This window comes from Arachis ipaensis, chromosome B10 (genome assembly GCF_000816755.2).
Source record: "Arachis ipaensis cultivar K30076 chromosome B10, Araip1.1, whole genome shotgun sequence".
In the NCBI taxonomy this organism is placed as follows: domain Eukaryota; kingdom Viridiplantae; phylum Streptophyta; class Magnoliopsida; order Fabales; family Fabaceae; genus Arachis; species Arachis ipaensis.
Window position 1 is genome coordinate 53,378,750 of NC_029794.2, and position 14,837 is coordinate 53,393,586.

The 14,837-nt window shown below is 34.2% G+C and overlaps 1 long non-coding RNA gene across 6 annotated transcripts; it reads right to left on the reverse strand.

The window, feature by feature from the left end:
• LOC107620632 lies at nucleotides 220–14,553 on the reverse strand. Of its 6 annotated transcripts, none has more exons than XR_002355804.1 (10): nucleotides 13,815–14,553; nucleotides 10,730–10,921; nucleotides 9,021–9,107; nucleotides 3,339–4,195; nucleotides 3,032–3,232; nucleotides 2,750–2,953; nucleotides 1,558–1,682; nucleotides 1,369–1,476; nucleotides 872–1,283; nucleotides 220–398 (listed from the first exon to the last, which is right to left on the reverse strand). It is a non-coding gene; the product is annotated as an uncharacterized LOC107620632 (long non-coding RNA). The 6 variants fall into 6 exon arrangements; XR_002355802.1 differs by having other exon boundaries at nucleotides 1,558–1,642; nucleotides 10,730–10,935; XR_002355801.1 differs by having other exon boundaries at nucleotides 1,558–1,673; nucleotides 10,730–10,935.

Sequence of the window (14,837 nt, forward strand, 5' to 3'; positions counted from 1 at the left end):
ATTATCTAATAATTATTAATACAACATAATAGTTAATATGATTACATGTATAATAATTCTGCATTTTTATTTAAATGAGTTTAATATTAAAAAATAAAAATAAATACATAATTATACTAAATAATTTTTTTAAATAATAAAAATGATCTCTAACCAAAATATATTTATAATATTGATCCAAAAGTTCTAGAATGAAGTTAACTGTAAAATTCATACATCTCACACTAAAGTAAGCATAGCCATATCAAAACCATAATATCACTTAGCCAATAAAAGTATCTTCTAATAAAAGTCATTAGTCAACCATACATGTAAAGATTCTAAATAGCACTCTATCTTAGCCAATAAACCACAATAATAATCAGCTTAATCTTCATTGCTTAATCTTCATTGTTACCCTGCATAATTATATAGAAAAGTAGTTAAAAAAATATTCATAATGACATTCGTAATTATAAAAATTAAATGGAAAATATAGACATGGTAAACCAAGAAAGCATATACTAAAAAAATAACATGGTCACGGCAAAAGAGGTGAATTCAAGGAATTATGTATTATCTTGTTTCATTCAAACCATGAAAATCTGCAGGTGTTTCTTTCTTCCATTTCCTTTAACACAATCCTGATATGTCCCTATAGCATTTTTCATGCTCTAATTAACCAGACTTTCACACTTAAATTAGATATAGGGACAAATTCATATGTACCAAGTGCACAAAATCAGAAATACAACAACCAGAATTGCACAAACAAATTTCAGCCATAGCAATACAACTTCAGTGTTAATAAAGCCAACAAACATTTCCAGCCATAGCAATTAATGTAAATGCAAGTAAAAAACTATGGAACAAGGAATAGATAAGGACATACCACATCTAAGTTCGGAAAATCAGTTGATCCATGGCCGCTATTCGCATCAATCGGAGACTGTTAGGCATCTTGTAATAAAGCTTCTAGTTCTTCTGGCCTCATTCCAGGTTCCGATCGCTGCAGTATTAACTTGATCATATTTCACAACCCATGAATCTCTTCCTCTTATTTTTGCTGTTTGGCCTCTTTTTTTTTGCTGTTGGGCCTCCATGTGTCCAAGTTCATCCTTCAGACTGGACATTTCCTCTTTGTGCTGATTTTTTATTTCATTAATTTCAGCATGATTTTTTAAATCAGTTTTTGTCATAGATCTTCCATACAACCTTACCCGACCTGGTTGTTCTTTCCCGAATAAGGCCTCAAATACTTCCTCTTCTGTTTCACCAGCAGCTTGGCAGTGTTGGAAGTCTTCCTGCATAGAAGAAACATTTAAAATTGAATTAGTTACCATATCCTAAATTTGAAATGTAATTATGAATGATTTAATGAACTCTTACAACAGCAGTCTGTGTTTCCTCATCCACTTCTTTCCTCTTCCGACTTGTTCGGGTAGCAATGAACATCTCAAACTTTTTTGGTTCCTTGTTTGTTTCCTTTGTTGCTCACTGCAAAACAAGATCTTACTTCAGTTTCTTCCTTCAATTTATGCAAATATAAATTCTAATAAATATAAATCTACTGTTTACCATAGCCACTCGTACTCTTCCGAAATTAATTGGCCCCATGCGATGTGGAAACTTCTGTTTTTTCTTGTGTTGCTTGTTTCTTTGACTTATTGATTGGAAGTGAATGAAAAGTTAGCCTATAGTTACTAACACATGCAACATAATGAGTTAGGCAAATCTACTAGCAAGGCTGCATTATTAAGCTAAAGCATTAAAAAATATGTCACATTCACTCGTTAAATATTATTCAAAAATATGAACCTAACTCTACATCTGGTTATACAAACTATTTAGTACAATTTATCCATGAAGCGACAATATAGAAGCCCCCAATTTCAAAGCGTTCAAAAAAAAATTGCTCATGAACAATACCCAAAAGCAAGCATAAAAGATCTATTAATAATACATTGGAGCACCTGTTCACATTTTCACAACGTGACATATCTTCTCATCGTAACAATTTCGCAAACCTCCTTCATCAGATCGAACAGAAGACATAAAGAAAGAATATACAGGGCACACCTCAAGTTAAAAACACCAACTAACAAGGATATAAGCAACCTCAACTTGCTAAGAAATTTTTTTTCTATTAAAAATATATCATATATTACAGAACTTAGTGGACATAATAAGAAAGAATTGACAAGGCAGTGTGTATAGAGGAGGAATAGAAGTATATCTAGGAACCATATCAGAATTAAATGTAATTGACGAAGCAAGATGCCAAATAGGATATTGAGTAACTATAAGCAATGGGTAATATAAGCAACATGTTCAAAGCAGCAACGGGGAGAAAAAAAGGAAATCCAGAGTAAGATGGAGTTGCATATATGTAGCTGTAACTTAAAAAAATAGGAAATCATAAAATCTAAACAAACCAATCCTTTATCTGTGTTGCAAGAAAATGGCGGGAGAAAAACTACAAGAATACTGACACATTCTGTTGGTTCTAGTAGGTTTGAAATCAGAGCAAAAAAGTAGCTAGCCAAGTAAAAAGGCATATAGACATCACATAATGCTGAAACACTTAATAAATTTTCTTTTAATAACAATAATTCACATCCAATCAGTGCTTATTGAGACATCAAAAAACATAAGACTGTTAAGTGTTAAGGTGTCAGTAGAGCTGCTTCACATTAATAGCTAAATACCATATTGCTCTTTCAATAGTCAAATAGTTTCACATGAAAATTTGACATATATAGTCTTTTACCTGGATTAGAGGATGACTCCAATAATAGATCAATTTTATGAAACCACTTTCTGGTACTTGTGGGGGTCGATTCTTCACCATATCTTCAATAGTATCATAGGGAACGAAGTGCTTTTGCTTAATCTTTCCTTTAAACCGCTTCCAAGCATCTCGAATTGCTTGCATTACCCACTTTTCTCCATTGTCTGGGAGGATAAACTTGGTCTGCATGATTATAAGTAATTGTTATATGCTCTTGTGCTGAATAAAAAAATTGAAATCAATAATTACCGAGTGTCTTACGTTAACATAGTCCCACATGAACTTCTTAGCTTTAGAAGGAACAACATGCCAACTAGTGTACAAAAGACTAACGAATCTTTTATTTCTACAAATAGTGCCAACAAAACTAGTTAAATTAGAAACACTTTGGTCGGTTGGTCCTACGGGCTGTCCAATATCAAAAGTGACTTCTTTCCGCTGTTTCATAGTCCTTTGGCTCTCCTAGTTTCATTCATTAGGAAATAGATTAAGGACTAATTAGTGATGCCAATTGAAAAAAAAAGTATTACAATTTACAATAGAAGATAGAAAAATAGCAAAATAGTACCTTCTTCATCATCAATGTCCTCCATCACATGTTGATAATAGTCTTTATCAAGTGCCATGCTTTCTTCCCCGTCCTCACTTAGTGCAGTGCTTGGTCCTTCAATTTCCACATCTATCCAATTTTCCTTTAAGAATTCGTCAATTGTTGTAGCCTTTACTCCTGGCATCCTCTTACCCTTTGTTGATATTCCTTGCTCCAACATTGCACTTTCATTTTGTGGGGTAGTTTCAGGAGAAGGCAAAGTTGTATCATCTTGCCCTGTTTGAGTCTCTTCATCTGTGAGTTGAATATTCTGCTACTGCCCTTGGTTGATTTTGAGTTGAGTAGAACTTGGACAACTCCGCTCTTGGCATAGACTTGTCGACACGTTGCTGTTCCTTTTACGAATTGCTTCGAGCTTCCTTGTAAGTTCATCTGCCTCCATGTTTGTAGGCTTAGACTTCTTCAAGCCTTGTGTTGATTTTCCACCCTACACTCCATTCTTGACTTTCTCAGCAGTAGGCATAGTCAATAGCTCCTTTCTCTTTTTATTTTCTAGCTGTTGCAAAGGAATGTTTGGCTGTACTTCCAAGGTGGTAGACGTAGAATTAGTCCTTTTGCTAATAGAATCGAATGTGCTTTGCAGATGACTAAAATCCAGCTTCTTTAACGTGGATTTCTTCTGCCCTTTGGTTCCACACATCTCCAATTGACTTTCTGGTTCATCCACCCTTCGCTCAGATTTCTCCTTGTCATTAGCAGCTGCAGCTTCCATTTCATATTTTTTGCGTTCAGTTACAATCCTTTGTCTCTTAGCCTCAAATTGTCCAAGCAAATTCTTACTTGATGTAGCTTTAAGATCAATAAATTCCTTATTCCTACACAAATAAATTAGTTAAGTAAAGTCAATATACCCATCAAAATCAATATAAGAAAAATGTAAGAGACTGATAAATTAACAAAAAAATAAGTATTACTTACAAATAAAAAGGTGAAGAAGAAAACTTAAGTATACATATGTACATATTAAGCAATAAATTGCTTAGGATGACCAATCAGAATCAGAATCTCCAATGAAGTCTGCCTCATATTTTTGGGCAGAAGTCACTTGGGGAACCGTTTTATTAACCGTGGGTCGTAAATCAGTCCTCTCCAGAATAAGTTCACCATCATCAGCTGGTACGGCAGGGCTCGTTATACGCTCGTGTTGTTCACTATAGTGTGTTTGACGGGCCTCAGACTCAGATTCGTCGCTTGTTTTAAATAAGTCTCTTGGGACAGTTTCCATAACATAATGTTTATTATGTTCATATGGATCTTGCACATAAAAACACTGATGTGCTTGAGATGCTAGTATAAAAGGTTCATTCTGGAAGCATTTCTTATGGAAGTGAACAAATATAAGACCATACTTATCTCTCCCAGCATCGTACCACTCACACCGAAATAAGAAAAACTTAAAATGCCCAAAATAGTCTAACTCTACTATCTCAAACAACCTGCCATAATAAGCTACATTGTCTTGGATTGGACTTTGATCTTTAGCACTTGTAAAGCTTGAAGTTAAAGCAGTTAATGTGACACCACTATTTTGTGTTTTTCTCCTTGCCTCACACTCCACCGTGTGAAACCTGTATCTATTAATTACATATCCAGAAAATCTTCTTTCAACAGAGCTTGGACCTCAAGATAATTCTTTTAGCCAAAAAGGCACATTTGGATCCCTCGCACGAGTTTCAAACCACTGCACGAACGTTTTGTTGTGAACATTTGCTTTTCTCCATTTCGTTCCCTGCTGATTGTTAACCTCTTCCTCATGCTCTCTAGAATTAATAATAGTTAGGTTTGATCTAAAAAATATGGGTGAACTTTATCGGAATAAAAAAAAGTTTAATTAAGTTACCTAACATAATCTGCGACTTCTCCACAATTGTGTAATACATACACATGGGCTTGAGCAATTGCTATGTCATCTAGATTAATTGGTTCTCCATTTCCCACGCCTAACGAATGACTTTTGTTAGAAAATAACTTTGATGGCACAACTTCGTCTTCATTATGATCATCATCATTCCGAGGCCGCTTATTAAGTCTTGTTTGCATACCTCCATGAAAGTATCTTGAGCAGAAAGTTAAGCACTCTTCAGCCAGATATGCCTCTGCAATAGAACCCTCGGGCCGACTTTTGTTGCGAACATATGACTTTAATGTACACATGTACCTTTTCCGGAGGATACATCCAACAAAACTACACCGGACCTCCCAATCTCACCTCATTTGCTAAATGAATGGAAAGATGAACCATTACGTCAAAAAAACTAGGGGAAAGATCCTCTCAAGGTAGCATAATATTTCCACAATCTCTAACTCCAGTAGATCTATCTCTTCTAGTGTGATGAACTTTTTGCACAAGCGACAAAAAAAGAACTTAGTCGAATCAACGGAATGGCCACATGATCAGGAAGGATGATTTTAATCGGTATTGGTAGTAAATAGTGAAGCATAAAGTGAGCATCGTAGGTCTTATATCCAGAAACTTTTCTTTCTCCTAGATGTACACAGCGTGATATATTCGAAGCACTACCATCAGGTAGCTTTGTTGTCTTCAAAACACCACAAAAAACTGACTTCTCTGCAGCAGTCATAGAAAAGCATGCCTTTGCCAACTTTGTTCTCTTGCCATTATTCACCTCCTTTGGTTGAAGATTTTTTCAGATACCCAAATCTTTTAAGTTATATCGAGCATTCAAATGGTCCTTTGTCTTTCTTGGGATATCCAAGAGAGTTCCAATTACACTGTCAAGTATGTTCTTCTCTATGTGCATGACTTCTAAGTTGTGACACAGTGAGTTCTTGTGCCAGTAAGGCAATTCAAAGAAAATTGATCTTTTTTTCCAATTTCATAGAAAACTATTTGATGTACTTTGCTTCTTCCCAAAGACATTCTCAACATTTTATAGCATCTCAAAAATTTCAGTTCCTTCTATAACAGGTGGAGGGGGTCTTAATTCCTGCTTCCCATTAAAAGACCTTGTATTGGTTCTCCATGGATGATCCATGGGTAAAAAGACACGATGGTCCATATAAACTGTCTTCCGACTATGTTTTAGTTGTAAGCTACAGGTATTTTGTTGCAACAAGGGCAAGCCAATTTTCCCTTTGTACTCCACCCAAACAACATAGCATAAGCAGGAAAATCATTGATTGTCCACAAAAGAGCTACCCGCATTTGAAAGGTGTCATTCTTTGACGCATCATAAGTTTCGACCCCTATTTCCCACAACAACTTCAAGTCTTCTATCAATGGTTGTAGATACACATCAATGTCTTTACCAGGTGATTGTGGCCCAGGAATAAGCAAAGAAAGCACACAATATTCGGGTTTCATGCACATCCATGGAGGCAAGTTGTATACTGATGCGCATAAACTTGTTATGCTACGATTTAGGAAATTGCACGATCGGCAAAATTCCTTCCGGCAAGTGCACCGGTTATCGTCAATTTTTTTTAACTTAAATTCTATCCTATTTATACACTTTCTATATTGAGCTTCTGTTGTGTTTCTTGGGCTTTGAGGCCTCTCCCTGCTTTCCTTTTGCTTTGGGTTTATGATCCATAATCTTGATGAGGCTGCTGATCCAAATTCTGTAACATTCATTGAGCCAACTTAGTGATAATCAAATAATGACACATGACTCAACAAATTGAAATTTCAGACTCATCAATCCTTCAGGCCCAATCCCATAAACCATGATATTCAATTGGGTTTCATACCAGAATAAGTTTAAGTTAATGTTTGTGCTCAAATACTAACTTAAACCACAATATTTTTGGTCCAGAAACCTTTTCCAAGAGTATTATCATTCTGGCGTTTAACCTCCAGTTTGAGGTCAAACTGGAGGTTAAACGTGGAATGCTTCTTTGGTGAAACTTTTCATTCTGGCGTTTAACCTCCAGTTTAAGGTTAAACTGGAGGTTAAACTTCAATTCCAGCATTTCTTAGCCTTCATGATTCTGGCGTTTAAGCTCCAGTTTAGGCTTAAACTGGAACTTAAACTCCACATGTGATATTCAAGCTTCCTTAATTGATTTTGTTGCTTCCTTGCTTAGCCTCTTCTTCCCTGAAATCATCCAAACAAATGCATCAAAGTCTTGCAAAATTTCATGAGAAATCTTCCATTCATAGCATTCAAGTAATATAACTAAAACTCATGGAATTTGCATCAAAATCATATTGTTTGGATGGTTCATTGCTTTGTTATTCTTTTAACCATTCTTGGTTACTTTAAGCTCAAGAAAATGCATAAAACCACTAAAACTAACAGAAAAATACTAGTGAAACTAGCCTAAGATGCCTTGGCATCATATACCATCAGCATCACGGGCCACGTGCTCCATGAAATGTTCATGCTACGAAATGGGTTGAACCCATCACTTGACAAGCCTAGTCTAATATTGCGAGATTCTTTTGCAAATTCTTCATCTATTTCATCAAGGTTCTTCCATGCCAAGCCATCAACAGGATGCTTTAACGTCCCATCTTTTACGCGCTCCTTATCATGCCACCTCAGACTAGCTTCCGTCTTTGAGCACATAAATAATCTCTAAAGTCTTGGAATTATAGGAAAGTATTTCAGAGTCTTTGCAGGAATAGGCCGACATTTCTTATCAGGTTGGTTCTCGCTATTATCACTAGAATTTTTACTATATCGAGAAGTTCCATACACATGACATTGTTTTTCATCCTTTAGTTCTTTTCTATATAGGAGGCAATCATTAGGACAAGCATCAATTTTTTTATAATCCAGACCTAAATCTCTTATCATAGCTTTTGTCTTATGGAAAGATGAAGGTATGTTAATGTCAGGCATTGCCTCTTTTAATAGCTCAAGAAGTGAAGTGAAGGAGGCATTACTCCAACCGTGCAAACACTTTAACAAGTACAGATAGATGGTAAAAGATAATGTAAAAAATTTCTTGCAACCCAGGTATAACTCTTAACTTGCCCCATCTATTAAATTGTAAAAATTTTTAGCCTCTTTATTTTGACCTACAATAACACCCTCAGCATGAGATACATCTCCAAATGCATCATTAAGCAGTCCTTCGATGTCATCGCGTGCACCTTCTTCATCATCCGTGTCATCGTCAACTACCATCAGGATTGCACATTCACCATGATTAATCCATGTTCTATATCCCTTAATAAATTCGTCGGCTACTAAATGGTCAAAAACCACATCCCTTCTATACCAATTAATGTTACAACACCTCTTACAAGGACAATGAATTTGTCGTCCATCCGGTTCTCCCTCGGAGTATGCAAAGTCTAAAAAACTAATAACACCATTGATATACTCTTTGCTATACCTCGGTAGATCCATCCAATCCTTTGGCATATCACAAAACCTAACCGATAATTATTAAATTTTTTTGGAGGAAAATTTATAAGGGGTCGCAAAGTGAAGATAACAAGAATAGAGGAGGAAGGGTGTTATTCGCTATAAAGGGAATGGGCAATGAAAAGGACTTTGAAAGCCTTGTAATTAGGTTGGAAAATAGTTCCTAGTCTTAGAAGTAATTCTCTAGAAACCTATTGAGGTAAAGAAATAAAGAGAAACATAGAATTTATAGTATAAATATAATAAATTAAATTGCAACTTCAAAACTAACAAATCAAAAGAATTAAAGTATGCATTGTACCTTGCCATGACATGATCAACGTTTTGACAAAATCTGCTTGGAAGACCTTAACCAAAAACTTTTGCCTTCAATCTTAACCACGAATAACTGTAAAAATTACAGACAAAAAAAATTGTAATTTCCATATGCAACCATTTAACCACGAATTCAGCACAATCATCATTTAGCAAGAATTAAATTGATATAATCAAACAGATTTGGGACCTAGCAGCAGCAGCAATTAAATCATTCAAGAGATAATGACAAAACAACAAAATTTTTAGTGTATAAATATTTCTATTAATTAGAATTTCGTTTATCACATATTGAATTCGTGAATAAAGGAAAACAGATGAAAAAGGACATTGGACTATATGAAGAAAGTGATAATAATAAGAAAATAGACATTTCAATGTTGAAAAGATGTAACTGGCATGCAGAACAAGACAAACACAATAATAATACACAGCCTTTAATTTGCTGCAAAAATATTAAAAGCAATCAATCAAATTTTAAAAATATTTAGGATTAAACGAGCGTCCTGAGATTTCTTTTAAGTTTAGTGAAATTTTTTATTTACAAAATATATATTAGTTTTCTTCAAACTTATTTAGTATTATTGCACCTGAAACTTATATCTTATAATAAAACCTAATAACATCATTATATATATTGTAAACAAAGTTTTTAAAAAATTAATATAATTCAGACAACGGAAATTACTTCATGGTAATGAATTTCCTTAAATCTAGATATTTATTTTGTTTTTACTTAAGAGAGCAATTTGAATTGGATTTTTTAAATAAATAAAATAATTATAGTATTTATTCAAACCGATATTTACAACACTGCAAACTAATAATATATATTTGTAAATAAAATATGTTTAATTTTTTTAAAACATATATTTCGTTTGTACTATATAAATATTTTTTTTACATTTATTAGTAAATATTAGATTTACTTAAAAAAATTGGGATCCAATTGAAATTCTGACTTGTTTCTATGTATAAAATATAGCACCATTTAATGTGATAAAATCATAGCTCTAGTTTCTAGGGATGCCTCTCAGCTGGGGCAGAAAAACTTAAAAAGCAAGCATTATATGCAGAAGCTCATGATCCAAGCCAGCCTAAGGCTATATAGAATTATAGATGATTTCATTTCATTTATATATTCATTCTGATTTCTTAAAAGAGTGATGCAAACTGTCCCATGTTCTATTATATAAGATAAAGGGTACAAAAATTAAAAACAAGACAGATGCACAAGACAGGTGCACAAAATTTATTATTATATATATTTTTTATTTTATTAGACAAATTATTCTTATTGCCAACAACAAGATCACCGCACACAAGTAGATAGTGATAACATTATTTTCGATAACAAGGTAGCACCCAAGCTTTTAACTTAGAATTGTACTTAAATTGAAGCAGGGCCAGAGGGTCTTTAGGCAGTGTTTGGATTGTGTCAAATACAAAAAGAAAGAGATCTATTTAAAAGACATTCTCTCAGTCTCTGTTCCGTTGTCTCCATATTTTCATTCCAGAACACAATCCAAACAAAGCCTAAAGATGCACAATGGCTCTCATCATTTTCATGGAAGCACCAGCATTACTGGAATCAAGGGGGAAGAAAAAGGGGTAAAGCTCATATCTAACATAACAAGAACTATATAGCACTCTACAGCTTTTATGATTATCACAAAATGTGGAAAAGTTGCTCACCGAAATAGCCAAACACTGGGTATAATATATCTCAGACAAGTCCCTTGTGCATTACACCAACTCATAAAAGATATCTTAGACAAGTCCCTTCCTGTGTTGGCACAACAGCCTCTGCTCTAATTGCCCCAACCGGATAGAAGATGATGGTAGAGGCTGGGTTGGTGGCTGTGAGCACTACTTCTTGTGATGTTTCTATAATCAAATGACTAAAAGAAGTAAAAATAAAAATAAATAAATAAGTTCATATATTTCAAGTAATCAATAGAGCAACTTTATTCTTGCTCTAAAAACAAATAATAAAGATCTACAAATAAGGGAAGACAAAGAATGGAGATGATAAAATGCAGTATTAAGGCAAGAGCAATTATTTTCGCTGCTAGCATAACATAATTAAAGCACCAATACTCATTGAACAGACAATAAAATATTGAGATAATGGGTCTAAAAAAGAGAAGGAGGAAGAAGGAAATTGAGTATATGTATATATTGGCAATTTATTTATATCAATGTGATATGATGTGTTCTACGTGTGATATAAAAGAGACAGCACTAATTGCTATGTACAATAACAATAGAGTATTAATCTTAATTAATAAGGAAATAAATCATAGACATAATCTTTCTTTGCCCATTAACAACAATTGCTTCGTGATCATATATAACAGAAGCTGTCACTGCATGAACCCAGCACAAACATAACACCATTACACAAAGCTTCTTCCCACTCATAACACCAGAGGAGTGGCGGCAAAGACAGTAGACACTGGTGGTGCTGGGTGAGCAGTGAGAAGCAGTTAGAAGATGATGGCAAAAGAAAAATCACAATATAGAAATCATAGTAACAACCTAAAGAGAAAATCATAGTAAAAAAGAAAAAAATAGAAAACGAAAAATAAGAAGAACATAAATCAACTAATAGAATCAACCAACAGAATAGAATCACAGTAATAACAAGTTAATTACAATAATTAAAACAGAAAACTCAAGTAATAACAACATAAATTAGAGATGTAAGATTCTGCTTGAAAGGGTACCAAAAATTTTCAATCAATCCAACTTGAAAGATACAAGATTCTACAAAACCACTATTTTTCAATGTGTACATCTATAAACCAATTTCCAGAAACTGGTTTCACATTCTAATCCGAAAGAAACCAAATTTACTCATAGAAATTAATTTTCATGAATTGAAATTTTTAAACTTTTAAATTCACTTAGTCATTCATTTCTTCTTTCTTTTACTCCTAATATGTCCACCTCCTCTTTTTTTTTAGTATTAATGAGTTGCCTGTACATTGGAAGGAAAGAAAAATCCCAAGCAATATCATTCCATTTAAAACCCTTAGCGTGTAAAAGTGATCACATCTATTACAATTAAAGAAAATCAATTATATTAATATATGAAGTTAGAATAAATAAACAAAAAACATACAGATACAGGACTATTGTTCAATACACAATAGAGATGTATTGATGTACAATTTGAGCATCTGAAGCCTCTGCTCTGCTGCATCTAATTAAAGGTGACATCATTGAATCACTAAATTAATTAATTGTTCAATATTGAAAGCAGGTGCAAGAAAAGGATGATTATATCTTGATAGATGGCGACTGCACCCTAAATTTTAACTCAGATTACTAATGTACATCCAATGCAGACTAGATACATTTCAATAAATAAGAGCATTTGGTTAATTAGATACTTGCTGTACCATCCATTCGCTCAAATTAGATGCTGTAGATATATAACATTGAAAAATGAAGTAAATTAACCAAAGATTACATTATTTGGTTCTACTTTGGAGGAGACAAACCATAATAATCAAATTACAGTTCAAGCATCAGTTTTAGCCACATCTGAACACATTCTAGATAACAAAATTTAGTTTCACAGAATTATAACCTAAACTCAAAGTAACTCGGTCATGTGGCGCTTATCAGTTTATTCAGTTATAATCAGCTGTATTTACAACTCTCTGAAGATTTTATTTTTCTCCCATTTAAAACCGTTTGCAGTGTTCTGGTCTATGATTTTTAAGCAATAGACACAGGAACATCTCAATGAAATCATAAAACAATAATAAGCAAATATTGATTAATGCCGCCAGTTCTTCTTATTTTATGTATATATAAAAAGAAAAGAAATTATAAAATTCTAACTATATTTTGGGGTAAATGGTATAATGTCTTATCTCTTCTGTTGTACTCTTGTAAGTTAATCAAATTTTAATTGATTAGACATGTAAGTAATAAGCTTTATAAAAGTTTAGATAATTTTTTTTTGATGTGTTGAATCACTCACAGACCATAAATATAAAATATATAAGTATATAACCTATTATAAGCCATCACAACAGTGGAATAGCAGGTGGACTAGTTGAAACTTGGACCAAGATACACAACAAATGCAAGAAAGTATAAGATAAATTACTTTAATCTATTTATTTTTACACTGGTGAGGGCCACAAAAAATTAACAATTTCTAGTAACAAGATAATCTACTAAAAGCTTATTTGATTTCAATCACGAATACCATGTCATCAATTCAAAAACCCTTTACAACAAAGCACATTCAAGCAGTTACTTGCAAAACTTCAATATATCTCACAATGTACAATTAAGTAGCTAACCTTGCAACACAAATTTAGGATTAAATAGATCATCAATTTTACTCCATTGACCAATGGGTCACACACAAAACCTAACTTACATGGAATTCAGGTGATTCTAAGGCTTCAAATCTAGTATTTTTATAGCACAAAGCTCAAATTTCCAAACCCAAAACCAATTTCCAGAACTAACAATGAGCTAGGATCAAGCAAAAATAAAAATTAACATAGCAACAGCACCAAAACTTATTTCAATTAATCCATAAAGATTGGAACTTTAAACAGCAAGACAATAATTTTGCATGCAGAATTGGGTATTCGATGGAATCAACTTAAAATGTCACCGGACCCAAATACGATTTTAGCAAAAAAATGGCGTATCTGGCTCATGCATCAACTTGGTTACTCTCGGATTTCAACATTCTAATTGAAATACAAGAAATAAATAAGAGCATAGTTGTTGTGTTTCTGATTACCAAGCGATTGAGAAAGCGACAGGCCAAAAGAGCACTACAGTAGCACCTTGCAAGGTCGTAGAGCCGAAGTGGTAGCGAAGCTCAGGTGGTGATGCAAGTGCGCGGTGAGCGTAGTAGCCCCTCGGGCATCAGCAACTCGGCGGATAGAGAGCTTTAGCCCAATGGACTTCTTATTGATGAGTCTCACGACCTCTTAGCTAGAGACTGGGAGAGAGGAAAATTTCTGCGTAGATAGACTTGCCAAGCTAGGGCTTCATATCAACTTCGTACAGTCTTCTAAGAAAGAAGAGGAATTTATAACTCGGTACATCGATCTCAATAGTTTTCTAAAATCGGACCCTAAACCCCTCAAATTTTAGAATCAAATGGAAATTAATACTTATCTAATCGATGACGTAAGCACAGAGAGGACGACGAGAAGCGCAGAGATTGACAATGGTATGGGCGCGCGACGATCAGTGCAGGAGGGTTCACGACGGTGTAAGCTTCACGATCTTCACGACGGTGTGGCGCTGAGTGGTGAGTGGGGACTGGGGTGTGATGATCTTCGCGACGGTGAGGCTTTACGATCTTCGCGCAGTGCAGGAGGCAGGGTTTCCTGAAAGGGTTTTCTTCATGTTTTGGACTTGGAGGGTTTTCTTCTCTACTGAAAGGGTGACTTCTGAGCTTTGGAGGGAATGAAAATTTTCACTAAATGTGAGCTTACAGAGTATGTGTTCTTTACACCGGGAAAAAGTTAAGAGGAGGGAAAAATTTACTAAGTGTCAAATTTTTTGCTCTAGACACATTAGGCATCACTTTTAAAATGCACCCAAAACTTAATAAATAGGCTACTCTCTAAAAGCGTCCCCTTTGATACGAAAAGTGAACCTATAGATATCAACCTACGGCTATGCTTTATAAGTGATTTCTAAAATACCTAAGGCTACACTTTTTAAATGATGCCATAATTGTGTATCCTTTTCTCATATAAAAAGGCAACACGGAGAAAAGCGTAGCCTATTCATAGAATAGGCTACGCTT